Source organism: Felis catus, chromosome E2 (genome assembly GCF_018350175.1).
Source record: "Felis catus isolate Fca126 chromosome E2, F.catus_Fca126_mat1.0, whole genome shotgun sequence".
NCBI lineage: Eukaryota > Metazoa > Chordata > Mammalia > Carnivora > Felidae > Felis > Felis catus.
This window is the reverse complement of record NC_058382.1, coordinates 36,006,730-36,019,382: the sequence shown is the minus strand read 5'-3', so window position 1 is coordinate 36,019,382 and position 12,653 is coordinate 36,006,730. Positions and strand designations below refer to the sequence as shown.

At 39.1% G+C, this 12,653-nt stretch overlaps 1 long non-coding RNA gene across 1 annotated transcript in view; it reads left to right on the top strand.

Annotated features, from left to right (window-relative positions):
• Positions 1–5,623: 5,623 nt before the first annotated feature.
• Positions 5,624–12,653, top strand: part of LOC109494900 — a 66,322-nt gene continuing 59,292 nt past the window's right edge. The window contains exon 1 of the long non-coding RNA XR_002150029.2: positions 5,624–5,970. This is a non-coding gene — a long non-coding RNA (uncharacterized LOC109494900). The remainder of the gene's footprint in view (positions 5,971–12,653) is intronic.

Sequence of the window (12,653 nt, the reverse complement as noted above, 5' to 3'; positions counted from 1 at the left end):
TAAGCCAGATAGTTTCTCTGATTCTCTGCCTGGTCAATTTTTTTCCTTTCTTTTTCCCTGCCCCTGTGATTTCTCTCTTCATATAGGATAAGGCTTCTTTGACCACCACCCCTTTTTAAAATTTTCTCCAGGTTTACTTCAATGAACAAATCAAAGCAGACCTGGTGGAAGGCACAAACCACCAGTATGAGTAGGGAGATAAAGCAACCAGAGTCACAACAACAGAGAGCATGCAACACATTCCAAAAATACCTCCTGAAGGGCCATGCACTGGACAGCATATGACCCCTTTTTAATATAGTAGTGCTCACAGGTGCAGGACACATAACAAGCTACTAAAACACATAAGGGACAGAAAACTAGCCAAAAAGATGATATGGAAGAATTCTCCTCAAAAGAAATTCCAGGAAGAAATGACAGCTAGAGAACTGCTCAAAGCAGATATAAACATATCTGATCAAGAACTTAGAATTATAGTCATAAGATTAATAGCTGGGCTTGAAAAAAGCATAGAAGTAGCAGAGCTCTATTGCTGCAAAGATCAAGGAACTAAGAAATAGTCATGACAAATTAAGAAATGTTGTTAATGAGGTGCAAAATAAACTAGATGCAGTGACAGCAAGGATGGAAGAGGCAGAGTGGAGAATAAGTGAAATAGAAGATAAAGTTATGAAAAATGATGAATTCAAGAAAAGGAGAGATAAGAAAATACTAAACCACAAGGGGAGAATTAGAGAACTAAGTAATTCAATGAAATGTAATAATATCTGTATCATAAGAGTTCCAGAAGAAGAAGAGAGAGAGAAAAGGGGAGAAGGTTTACTTGAACAAATTATAGCTGAGAACTTCCCTAATCTGGGAAGGAAACAGACATAAAAATCCAGGAGGCACAGAGAACTCCCTTCAGATTCAACAAGAATAGGTCTTCTCCATAGCATATTATATTGAAATTGGCAAAATACAAAAATAAACAGAGAACTCTGAAAGCAGCTAGGGACAAAGGGCCTTAACTTACAAGGCTAGACACATAAGGGTAGTAGCAGACCTGTCCACTGAACCTTGGCAGTCCAGAAGGGAGTGGCAGAAAATATTCAATGTGATGAATAGGAAAAATATGCAACCAAGAATTGTTTATCCAGCAAGGCTGTCATTCAAAGGAGGAGCGATTAAGCCTTACCCAGACAAAAATTGAAGGAGTTCGTGACCACGAAACCAGCCCTACAAGAGATCTTAAGGGGGACTCTGTGAGTGGAATGCTGCAAAGACTACAAAGGATCAGAGACATCACAACAAGCATGAAACCTACAGATAACACAATGACACTAAATCCAGACCGCTCAATAATATCTCTAAAATGGATTATTGCCCCAATAGTAAATGGACTAAATGCCCCAATCAAAAGACATAGTGTATCAGAATGGATAAAAAAAAACACAAAAAACACAAAAAAACAAGATCCATCTGTATGCTGTCTATAAGAAAGTCATTTGAGACCTGAGGACAGCTTCAGATTAAAAGTGAGGGGATGGACAACCATTATCATACTGCTGGAAGTCAAAAGAAGGCTGGAGTAGCCATATTTATATCAGACAAACTAGATTTTAAACTAAAGGCTGTAACAAGAGATGAAGGGCATTATATCATAATTATGGGGTCTATCCATCAAAAGCTAACAATTATAAATGTTTATGCCCCCAATTTGAGAGCATCCAAAATATAAATCAATTAATCACAAATATAAGCAATTTATTGACAAGAATACAGTAATTGCAGGGGACTTTAATACTCTACTTACAACAATAGACAGAACATCAAGGCAGAAAATCAATAAAACTCAATGACCTTGAATGATACACTGGATCAGATATGCTTGACAGATATATTTAGAACTTTTCACCCAAAAGCAGAATACACATTTTTCTTGAGTGCACATGGAACGTTCTGAGATAGATCATATACTGGGTCACAAAATAGCCCTCAATAAAAATAAAAGAACTGAGATCACACCATGCTTATTTTCAGATCATGGCACTATGAAACTTGAAATCAACTGCAAGAAAAAATTTGGAAAGCCTCCAAATGCATGGAGGTTAAAGAACATCCCACTAAAGAATGAATGAGTCAATCAGGCTATTAAAAAAGAAATTTAAAAATATATGGAAGCAAACAAAAGTAAAAACATGACAGTCCAAACCCTTTGGGATACAGCAAAGGCAGTCCTAAAAGGAAAATACATTGCAATCCAGGCCTATCTCAAGAAATAAGAAAAATCCCAAATACAAAACCTAACCATACACCTAAAGGAGCTAGAAGAAGAAAAACAAAGAAACCCCAAAGTCAGCAGAAAAAGAGAAATAATAAAGATTAGAGCAGAAATAAAATTTAGAATTTAAAAAGTAGAACAGATCAATGAATCTAAGAGCTGGTTTTTTGAAAAAGTAAACAAAATTGATAACCCCCAGTCGACTTCTCAAAAAGAAAAGAGAGAGAACTCAAACAGATAAAATCATCAATGAAAGAGGAGAGATCACAACCAACACCACAGAAATACAAACAATCATTAGAGAATACTATGAAAAATTATATGCCAACAAACTGGACAACCTGGAAGAAATGGACAAATTCCTAGACACTCACACATTACCAAAACTCAAGTGGGAAGAAATAGAAAATTTGAACAGACCCATAACCAGTGAAGAAATGGAATCTGTTATCAAAAATCTCCCAACAAATAAGAGTCCTGGGTCAGATGCCTTCCCAGGGGAATTCTACAAGACATTTAAGTAGAGTTAATACCTATCCTTCTCAAGCTGTTCCAAAAAATAGAAATGGAAGGAAAGCTTCATTCTATGAAGCCAGCATTCCCTTAACTCCCAAACCAGACAGAGACCCCACTAAAAAGGAGAATTACAGGCCAATATCCCTGATGAACATGGATGCAAAAATTCTCAACAATATACTAGCAAATCAAATTCAACAGTATATTAAATTAATTATTCACCATGATCAAGAGGGATTCATTCCTGGACTGCAGGGCTGGTTCAATATTCGCAAATCAATCAATGCGATACATCACATTAATAGAAGAAAGGATAAGAACCATATGATCCTGTCAATAGATGCAGGAAAAGCAGTGACAAAATACAGCATGCTTTCTTAATAAAAGCCCTCAAGAAAGTTGGGATAGAAGGAACATACCTTAATATCATAAAAGCCAAAATGAAAAGCCCACAGCTAATATCATCCTCAATGGGGAAAAACTGAGAGCTTTCTCCCTGAGAAAGGGAGGAACACAACAGGGATGCCCACTCTTCCCACTGTTGTTTAACATAGTGTTGGAAGTCCTAGCCTCAGCAATCAGACAAAAAAAATGAAATAAAGGCATCCCAATTGACAAAGAAGTCAAACTTTCACTTTTCACCGATGACATGATATCTACATGGAAAACCCGAAAGACCCTCCTAAAAAGCTACTAGAACTAACACATGAAGTCAGCAAAGTTTCAGGATACAAAATCAATGTACAGAAATCAGTTGCATTTCTATACACCAATAATGAAGCAAGAAAGAGAAATCAAGAAATTGATCCCATTTACAATTGCACCAAGAACCATAAAATATGTAGGAATAAACCTAACCAAAGATGTAAAAGATCTGTGCGCTGAAAACTATAGAAAACTTATGAAAGAAATTGAAGAAGACACAAAGAAATGTAAAAACATTCCATGTTCATGGCTTGAAAGAACAAATATTGTTAAAATGTTGATACTACCCAAAGCAATCTACACATTCAATGCAATCCCAATCAAAATTACATTGGCATTCTTCTAGGGGTGCCTGGGTGGCTGTCGGTTAAGCGTCCGACTTCGGCTCAGGTCATGATCTCACGGTTCATGAGTTCAAGTCCCATATAGGACTCCATTTTGACAGCTCAGAGCCTGGAACCTGCTTCAGATTCTGTGTCTCCCTCTTTCTCTGCCTCTTTCCTGCTTGCAGTCTATTGCGTGCTCTCTCTCAAAAATAAATAAACATTAAAAAAAAAGTTTTTAATTACACCGGCATTCTTCTCAGAGCTAGAGCAAGCAATCCTACAATTTGTACGGAACCACAAAAGACCCCAAATAGCCAAAGCAATGTAGAAGAAGAAAACCAAAGTGGGAACATCACAATCCCAGACTTTAGTCTCTATTACAAAGCTGTAAATATTAAGACAGTATGGTATTGGCACAAAAACAGATACATAGACCAATGGAATAGAATAGAGAACCCAGAATTACACCCATAAATGTATGGCCAACTAACCTTCAACAAAGCAGGGAAGAGTATCCAGTGGAAAAAAGACAGTCTTTTTAGTAAATGGTGCTAGAAGAACTGGACAGCAACATGCAGAAGAATGAAACTGGACCACTTTTTTATACCATACACAAAAATAAACTCAAAATGGATGAAAGACCTAAATGTGACACAGGAAACCATCAAAACCCTAGAGTAGAAAACAGGCAACAACCTCTTTGACCTCAGCTGCAACAACTTCTTACTCAACACATCTTGGGAGGCAAGGGAAATAAAAGCAAAAATGAACTATTGGGACCTCGTCAAGATAAGAAGTTTCTGCACTGCAAAGGAAACAACAATCAACAAAACTAAAAGGCAACCAATGGAATGGGAAAAGGTATTTGCAAATGACATATCATATAAAGGGTTAGTATCCAAAATCTATAAAGAATTTACAAACTCAACATTCAAAAAAACAAATAATCCAGTGAAGAAATGGGCAGAAAACATGAATAGACACTTTTCCAAAGAAGACATCCAGATGGCCAACAGACACATGAAAAGATGTTCAACATCACTCATCATCAGGGAAACAGAAATCAAAACCACAATGAGATACCACCTCACAGCAGTCAGAGTAGCTAAAATTAACAACTCAGGAAACAACAGATGTTAGCAAGTATGTGGAGAAGTGGGAACCCTTTTGCACTGTTGGTGAGAATGCAAACTGCTACAGCCACTCTGGAAAACAGTCTGGGGGTTCCTCAAAAAATTAAAAACAGAATTACCCTATGACCCAACAACAGCACTACTAGTAATTTATCCAAAGGATACAGGAGTGCTGATTCACAGGGGCACATGAACCCTAATGTTCATAGCAGTGCTTTCAACAATAGCCAAATTATGGAAAGAGCCCAAATGTCCATCAACTGACAAATGGGTAAAGAAGATGTGGTTCATATATACAATGGGATACTACTTGGCAATGAGAAAGAATGAAAATCTTTCCATTTGCAACAATGTAGATGGAAGTGGAGGGTATTATGCTAAGTGAAATAAGTCAATCAGAGAAAGACAAATATCATATGACTTCACTCATATGTGGAACTTGAGAAACTAATAGAAGGCCATAGACGAAAGGAAGGGGGAAAAATAGTTTCAAACAGAGAGGGAGGCAAGCCATAAGAGACTCTTAAATACAGAGAACAAACAGAGTTGATGAGGGCAAGGGCAAGGGAGAGGGGAAAATGGGTGATGGGCACTGAGGAGGACACTTGTTGGGATGAGCACTGGGTGTTGCATGTAAGTGATGAATCTTGGGAATCTACTCCCAAAGCCAAGAGCACACTGTACATGCTCTATGTTGGCTAATTTGACAATAAATTATATTAACAAAAAAACTATTTCCTAAGTATAAACCTCCTCGCTAAAAGATTTCCCTAACTCATCCTTTTGTTTTATTTTTCCTTTCTTTCTTATTTTTCCACTAATAGATCTTTTTTAAAGATCTTTTTAAGCAGGTAACTTGATAAATTTAGAGGATTTGGTTAAAGTTGTGAGTATACTCAGGTAAACACTGAGTATGGTGCTTCTAGTTTTTGAAGAAAATTCTAGTCTTTGAAGAAAATTATCCACCAGGGCATCTGGATTGGCCTCCTGGGCTTATTTGCACAAGAAAGATATTCCCATCCAGAAGGTAAGAAGATTTTTCATAATAATCACATTTCTGCTAAAGCTCCGGGCTACAATATCTCCATTATGGAAATCTAAGCATTGTATTGAGAGAACAGAAGTGAGCTGGTTTTCCTATTCCACTGAGAATGGAACATAAGTTAAAACATTCTCTTGGGCTTTTAAGTTTTGAGATGATGCGTGATTTTCAAAAGTGAGAAAGAAAGCTTACTTTACTAGATGGTTGAATAAGGAAGGTTGTAAATTATGAAAGAAAAAAAAAATCCCTAGAGAGGTAGCTAACAAAAATACTCCCCGTGGTAAGTATTGCAATCCGTAGACTCCTAAGTGAGGTGACTATATGTGTATCCATCGGATAGGGTATCTTGAAGGTAAAAGGAGGCGCTATTGATAATTTCTCTGAATCAACAGCTGTAAACCAGAACCACCGCGAGCAAACCACAAAACACCCTATTCACAGGGCAAAAGGATAGATGTGTGTTTTTCCCAATGCTACTAAGACATGAGAATCACTTAGTGTGTTTGCAAATTCTTATGCCCTATCCTTTAGTTACTATATCAGAATCTCAGGTGCAAGCCCTCAAAATTTGTATTTTAACAAGATCTCCAAGTGATTTCTAAACATTCTAAAGTTTAGGCACCAGTGATTGTGATAGTCAATGTCAAAATATATGTGTGTGTATGTGTCTATGTGTGTATGCGTGTGTGTGTGTGTGTGTGTGTGTAATTTACATAGAAATTTAAACACTAAAATAACTCACTGTTTGATTAAGACCATAACAACTGGGAATGAAAGAATCCATTGATCTTATGTATTAATTCATGTGTATGGTACATATTTATTGAATTCCTAATCACATTCCTAGAAAATATAAGAGATTGGTAATGGATATAAGGAAAAAATAATATATTCCCTGTTTTATATGAATTTATAGCCTAGTATCGGAGTTTGTAGAGTAATAACTAATAAAATAAATAATTACAATTTATAGATCAAGGATGATAAGGAGATTAAGACTTCATCTTAGATTATAAACTGCCTGAGGACATAGAACTCTTGTTTGTCATATGGAGAATACACCATGGGGTAACCAACCATCCTGGTTTGTACAGAGCTGAGGGTTTTCCCAGGACATAGAATTCTCATTTCTAAAACCAGAAAAGTTCTAAGCAAATTAGGATGAGCTTCCAGCCTGGCAATAAAGTAATCTTGAGTGAATCCTGGATTTTCCTCAAAAACAAACAAACAAACAAACAAACAAAAAACAGTATAATAGAATGAATGTAGACATGAATGAGGTTAGAAGATATTCATTGATAATTGAGTTTTACCATTTTCAAGTTTTTTTTTAATTTTTTTAATGTTTATTTTTGAGAGAGAGACACAGAGTATGAGTGGGGGAGGGGCAGAGAGAGAGAGAGAGAGAGAGAGAGAGAGAGAGAGAGATACACAGAATCCCAAGCAGGCTCCAGGCTTTAAGAGGTCAGCACAGAGCTCAACACAGGGCTTGAACCCATGAACCGTGAGATCATGACCTGAGCCCAAGTCAGTCGCTTAACCAGCTGAGCCACCCAGATGCCCCCAAGTTCTTTAAATACGTTATCACAACAAGGGTCTAAGCTAACTGATAGAGGGGGAAACTGAGGTTCAGAGAGGTTAACTACTTTGCTCCAATCCCAACAGATTGGAAATGGCTGAGCTGGGAGTAGGATAGGAGTCATTTTTCACTGTCTGAATCTAAAGGCCCCAAGGGTAAGGAAAGATGATGCTCTAAGTTCTTTGCTCAAAACCTCAAAAGACACAGAAATGTGGAATTAGAATTGAATTCTTCATCCTAGGGAAACTAGCCATGTTTTATTTAGGGAGAGCCATTTTGTTTTTATTAACACACACACATGCCCAAGACAGTTTGCTTGCCTCCCTCCCTTCCGGCAGCTGCTTTGAAGCCGACCAGAAGCTCCAGAGGGAGCCGAGCTGTTTCTAGCAGCTGTTTCTCAAACACCTAACTTCATTTTCAGATCAGAGCTGAGGTTTGAAGTCTTAAAACCTTTGCTGCTTCAATCACATGAGAGCAGAAGCAGCCAAAACAATCAGTGCCTCACCAGCAGCCTATTTGAATGCCTCTCTGTACACTGGGTGCTTCAGGCACAATGTGGTGTCGGGCTGTCTGTTCAATCTGCTTTCAAATTCTCTCCCCCTCACTTCTCTCTAAGAGAGACACACGAGAGAGAAGCAGGCGGTATCTCACTCAAGCTCCTGTGCTAGCATGTGCTGCCCCTTGTGGATGCTCGCGCGCGCGCGCGCGCTCTCTCTCTCTCTCTCTCCTTCCTTCCCTCTCCCTCCCTCTCATTTTTCATTTTGTGATTCACAAGTGTTTAAATTCCAAAGAGAATGAGAAAATGACACATATACTTCCTAAAAATGCAAAGTTAGCATTTTGTCATATTTGATAAGAACCTTTTTGTAAGAAATCAAATGTTATAGGCAAGGTAGGAACTCTTAGTCTCTGCCCAGATGCATCCACCAACTTTTCTCCCAGTCAAGATCCTTAGGAAGATGTTGTGATCCTTTCCATCCAGGTTCATATACTTCTGGTAATACGTATGTACCCATAACCAATAGAAAATATTGTGAAATAGGTTACTTTTTCATTAATAGAATCATACTGTGGACCTAGATCTTAAATTTTTACTGAATATTTTTGTATTATAGGTGCAATCTGGTGAATACATGACAAATTAACACACTGATCTTTGTTGCTCTGTGGTCTTCCATCCCATGAATGTTGCAGTTTCTTTTATTTCCCAGCGTTAGATGTTTAAGTTATTTTTCCCTCCCTCTTGCATACCTGTACTACAATAACTCTATGAGGTAGATTTTACGTTATGATCTCCATTGTACAGATAAAAGATCAAGGTTGAGGTAAATCAAATAACAAGTCAAATTTATACTACCAATAAGTGAACTGCAAAAATCAGGTAACAGGGTAGAGGAGCCTGAAACTATTTGTTTTCTATACACAATAGACTCCATGAGAAGAGAAGGAAAAGGAATTATGCTTTCTTCTGGAGTATTGACCAAGAAGGCCTTAATGTTCCTTCCCCTCAGCCTGACTAAATTTTAGACGAGTTTCTTCCTCTTCCTGACTATACATCCATGACTTCCCTTTTCTTAGAGCATTTACTTGAGAAAACCTGCCATTATAAATTCTTTCTCCATCCCTTTGAGATGTAAGCATTCTCCCAGCCTCTTGCCAGTTTAACAACTTAAGAATGTTTTTCTATGGGGCGCCTGGGTGACTCAGACGGTTAAGCGTCCGATTTCAGCTCAGGTCATGATCTCGGGGTTTGTGAGTTCGAGCCCTGCGTCGGGCTCTGCGCTGACAGCTCAGAGCCTGGAGTCTGCTTCGTGTTCTGGGTCTCCTTCTCTCTCTGCCCCTCCCCCACGTGTGCTTTGTCTCTCTCTGTCTCTCAAAAATAAATACATAATTATTTTTTTAAAAAAAGAATATCTTCCTCAAGGACATGGGAGCCATCCCTTTGAAATGTAATCATCAAGAAACATGGGGTCCCTGTCCCCCAGTCTCTGTAAAAGGACAGGAGCCTAAATTCAAAAAGGGACAATCAGCAAACACAGATGGCCTAATCACATTCACCATCCACTGTCCTCAAGGACCTTCCCGCTAACGCACCCCAGCTTTTAAAAACCCACTTGCCTTTTGTTCCAGCAAAGATGAGCTCAGTCTCTCTCTGCTATTGCCATAGTCTTGAATAAAGTCTTCCTTGCCATTTTTAACAAGCTTCTGGTGCAATTTTTTTTCTTTTATAGGATCTATTGTGCACCACCTACAACCACAAGCTTGACTCTCCCTGAGGAGGCTATTCTCCAAATCAGTCCACTTGTTTCCCCTTTTCATGTTCTCAATATTTGCTGAAGAATAAAAATGTACAGTCATATATTTTCTAAAATTTTCAGTACTGTTGGTGTTTCTTCACACCACCAAAGCGCAGAGTCAGTATCAAATTCAAGGACACAACCACTTTCATCCGCAATCCTACCCATCCTTTCCCTCTCATTGAACGTAAGGAGTTTCCTCTGGAGCTCAGAGCGTTGCTGGGGTTCTCCCTCATCTACAACCCTGAAATCACCTAACAACCAGCTTTCTACCTCAGGTGATCATCTTTAATCTTAGGCTCTGCACTTGTGCATCCCGTCCCTCTTCCTTTTGCAACAGAATAATCTGGAGACCATGTAGGAGGTATAGGGTAATATCAGCACATTCTGTTTCAGACTCTGTGTAAGTGATATGGTGGCAGAATAAGTCATCCCATCTCAGCTTACTGACCTTTATGCAGTACATCAGGCTCACTCTTGTGCTATTTCCCAAACAATATACTTAGTAGAGGTCATTATTTGAAGGTAAATATAGGCAACCAGAAGCAAGGAGTGATTTCAGAGCACGTACAGAGCTCTGAATTCTAGGATAAGTGCATTTTACCCGGTGTGAGTAAATGGAGGCTTAGAGAGTGGGGCAGAGGGGAAAATATCAAGAAGCAATGAATCACTGAAGGAGATTCTAGGTACTTTCTGGAGAGTAAGGAAACCCAACAACAAATTATGCTTGTCTCTCTACGAGAGTGCTACCTCCTACCTAGTTCCTCTCTCACATCCCTAGATGAGCTGCCTTATTACTCTGATGGTCAGAATTGCCACTTCCTTCTATATTATTACCTTTTTATTTTGTAAAGACCTTTCGGAGAGCAGTTTTAGGTTAACAATGAAATTGAGAGGCAAGTACAGATATTTCCCATATAATTCTTACCTATATGCATGCACAGCCTCCCCCATTATCTATGTCACTCACTAGATTGACATATTTGTTACCTAGGATGAACCCACACTGATACATCATAATCCCACAAAGCACATAGTTTACCTTAAGGTTCACTCTTGGTGTTGTACACATGGCTCTGGACAAATGTACATTGGTATGTGTTATAGTGTCATACAGAGTATTTCCATCGCCCTCAAAATCATCTGTGCTCTGCTTGTTCAACTCTCCCATGCCCTCCCCCCCCCCACCCCCGGCAACCACAGATCTTTTTATCATCCCTGTAGTTTTACCTTTTCCAGAATGTCCCATCTACGGCCATACCACCCTGAACGCGCCCGATCTCGTCAGAATGTCCTATAATTAGGATCATATGCTATGTAGCCTTTTCAGAATGGCTGCTTTCACTTAGTATTATGCAATTAAGGTTCCTCCACGTCTTTCATGTCTCGCTCATGTGTTTATAATGGAGTAACTCAGGCAAACCCCCTTTAGCCAGAACCCTTTTCAGAAGCTTCTTGTGAGGCTTAATAGACAGTAACAAGGAAATTCATCGTTTTCTCAATCATTGCTCCAGACAAGCACATTTTTACTATTTTTCAAAACCTAATGCTTCCATCCAGGCAAAACAAATTGAATTACTAGGTTGATCCACACCTCAGGGATTCTGAGTACATGGCAGCCGATGGCACGGAGAGGGTCCTCTGCCTGGTCACAGAAGAACACGAGTGGGGGGTTTGAGTGGTTCATTGCTATTGGGAGTCATAGAAATCCTCTTGCCCATCTAAGCAATATGCTCTTCCACAATGTATTTTTGAAGCATATTTTTGTTTTAATAAAGCAAGTAGTTAAGCCACATTGTAAAACAAAACAAAACAAAAGACTCTCAATCCCTCAGGATTATATGGCCACCTGAGCACAAAACATTCAGTCTCCCAGTGACAGACTGATAACAACTTAACTACATAGAGTCCAGGGCATGTGTGTGTGCGTGTGTGTGTGTGTGTGTGTGTGTGTGTGTGTGTGTGTGTTTAATCACAGCCAGAAACTAGAGAAAGGTCAGACCCACACACCTCAAAGGTTTCAGCAGGAAAGAAAACACTGATGATCTTCAGTTTGGGCCCAAATATAAAAGGGACCCTCCCTAACTTGGCGAAACATCAGAATAAGGCTATTTATTCTCCCCCCAGAGTTACAACATATTCCTCATATTCCCCAGGTGGGTAGAGGCTTGGACACAAAGACATATTGAAGCTTAGTTGAGAGAGTCTGAGGAAAGGGCATGGTTAAACTAGCAGATAAGAGAAGGTAAGTGTCCTCACCAGGTTTTTGGTTTTTTTTTTTACTTTTTGTTTTGTTTTGTTTTGTTAGTACAGTTAATATACAATGTTACATTAGTTTCAGGTGTACAAGTTAGCAATTTGAGAAATGTATACATTGTACTGGATTCACCGCAAGTATAGCTGACCATCTATCCCATTACATCGCTATTACAGTACCATTGACTGTATCCCTTCTGCTGTGCCTTTTATTCTGGTGACTTACTCATTCCATAACTGGAAGCCTGCATCTGCCTTTCCCCTTCACCCAATTTGCCCATCTCTTCAGCAGTTTTCAAACCTCGCTGCTCACTACAAGCAGTTGGGAATTTTTTCAAGCTACTTGCTGCTGAGAACAAGCACAGACTGTGGAATTGCTACAGAGGAGGCCAGCCATTAGTAGTTTTGAAAAGGTTCCCCAGGCAGTGCCTGGGTGGCTCAGTTGGTTGGGCCTCTGACTTTGGCTCAGGTCATGATCTCACAGTTCATGGGTTTGAGCCCTGCGTCAGGCTCTGTGCTGACAGCTCAGAGCCTGG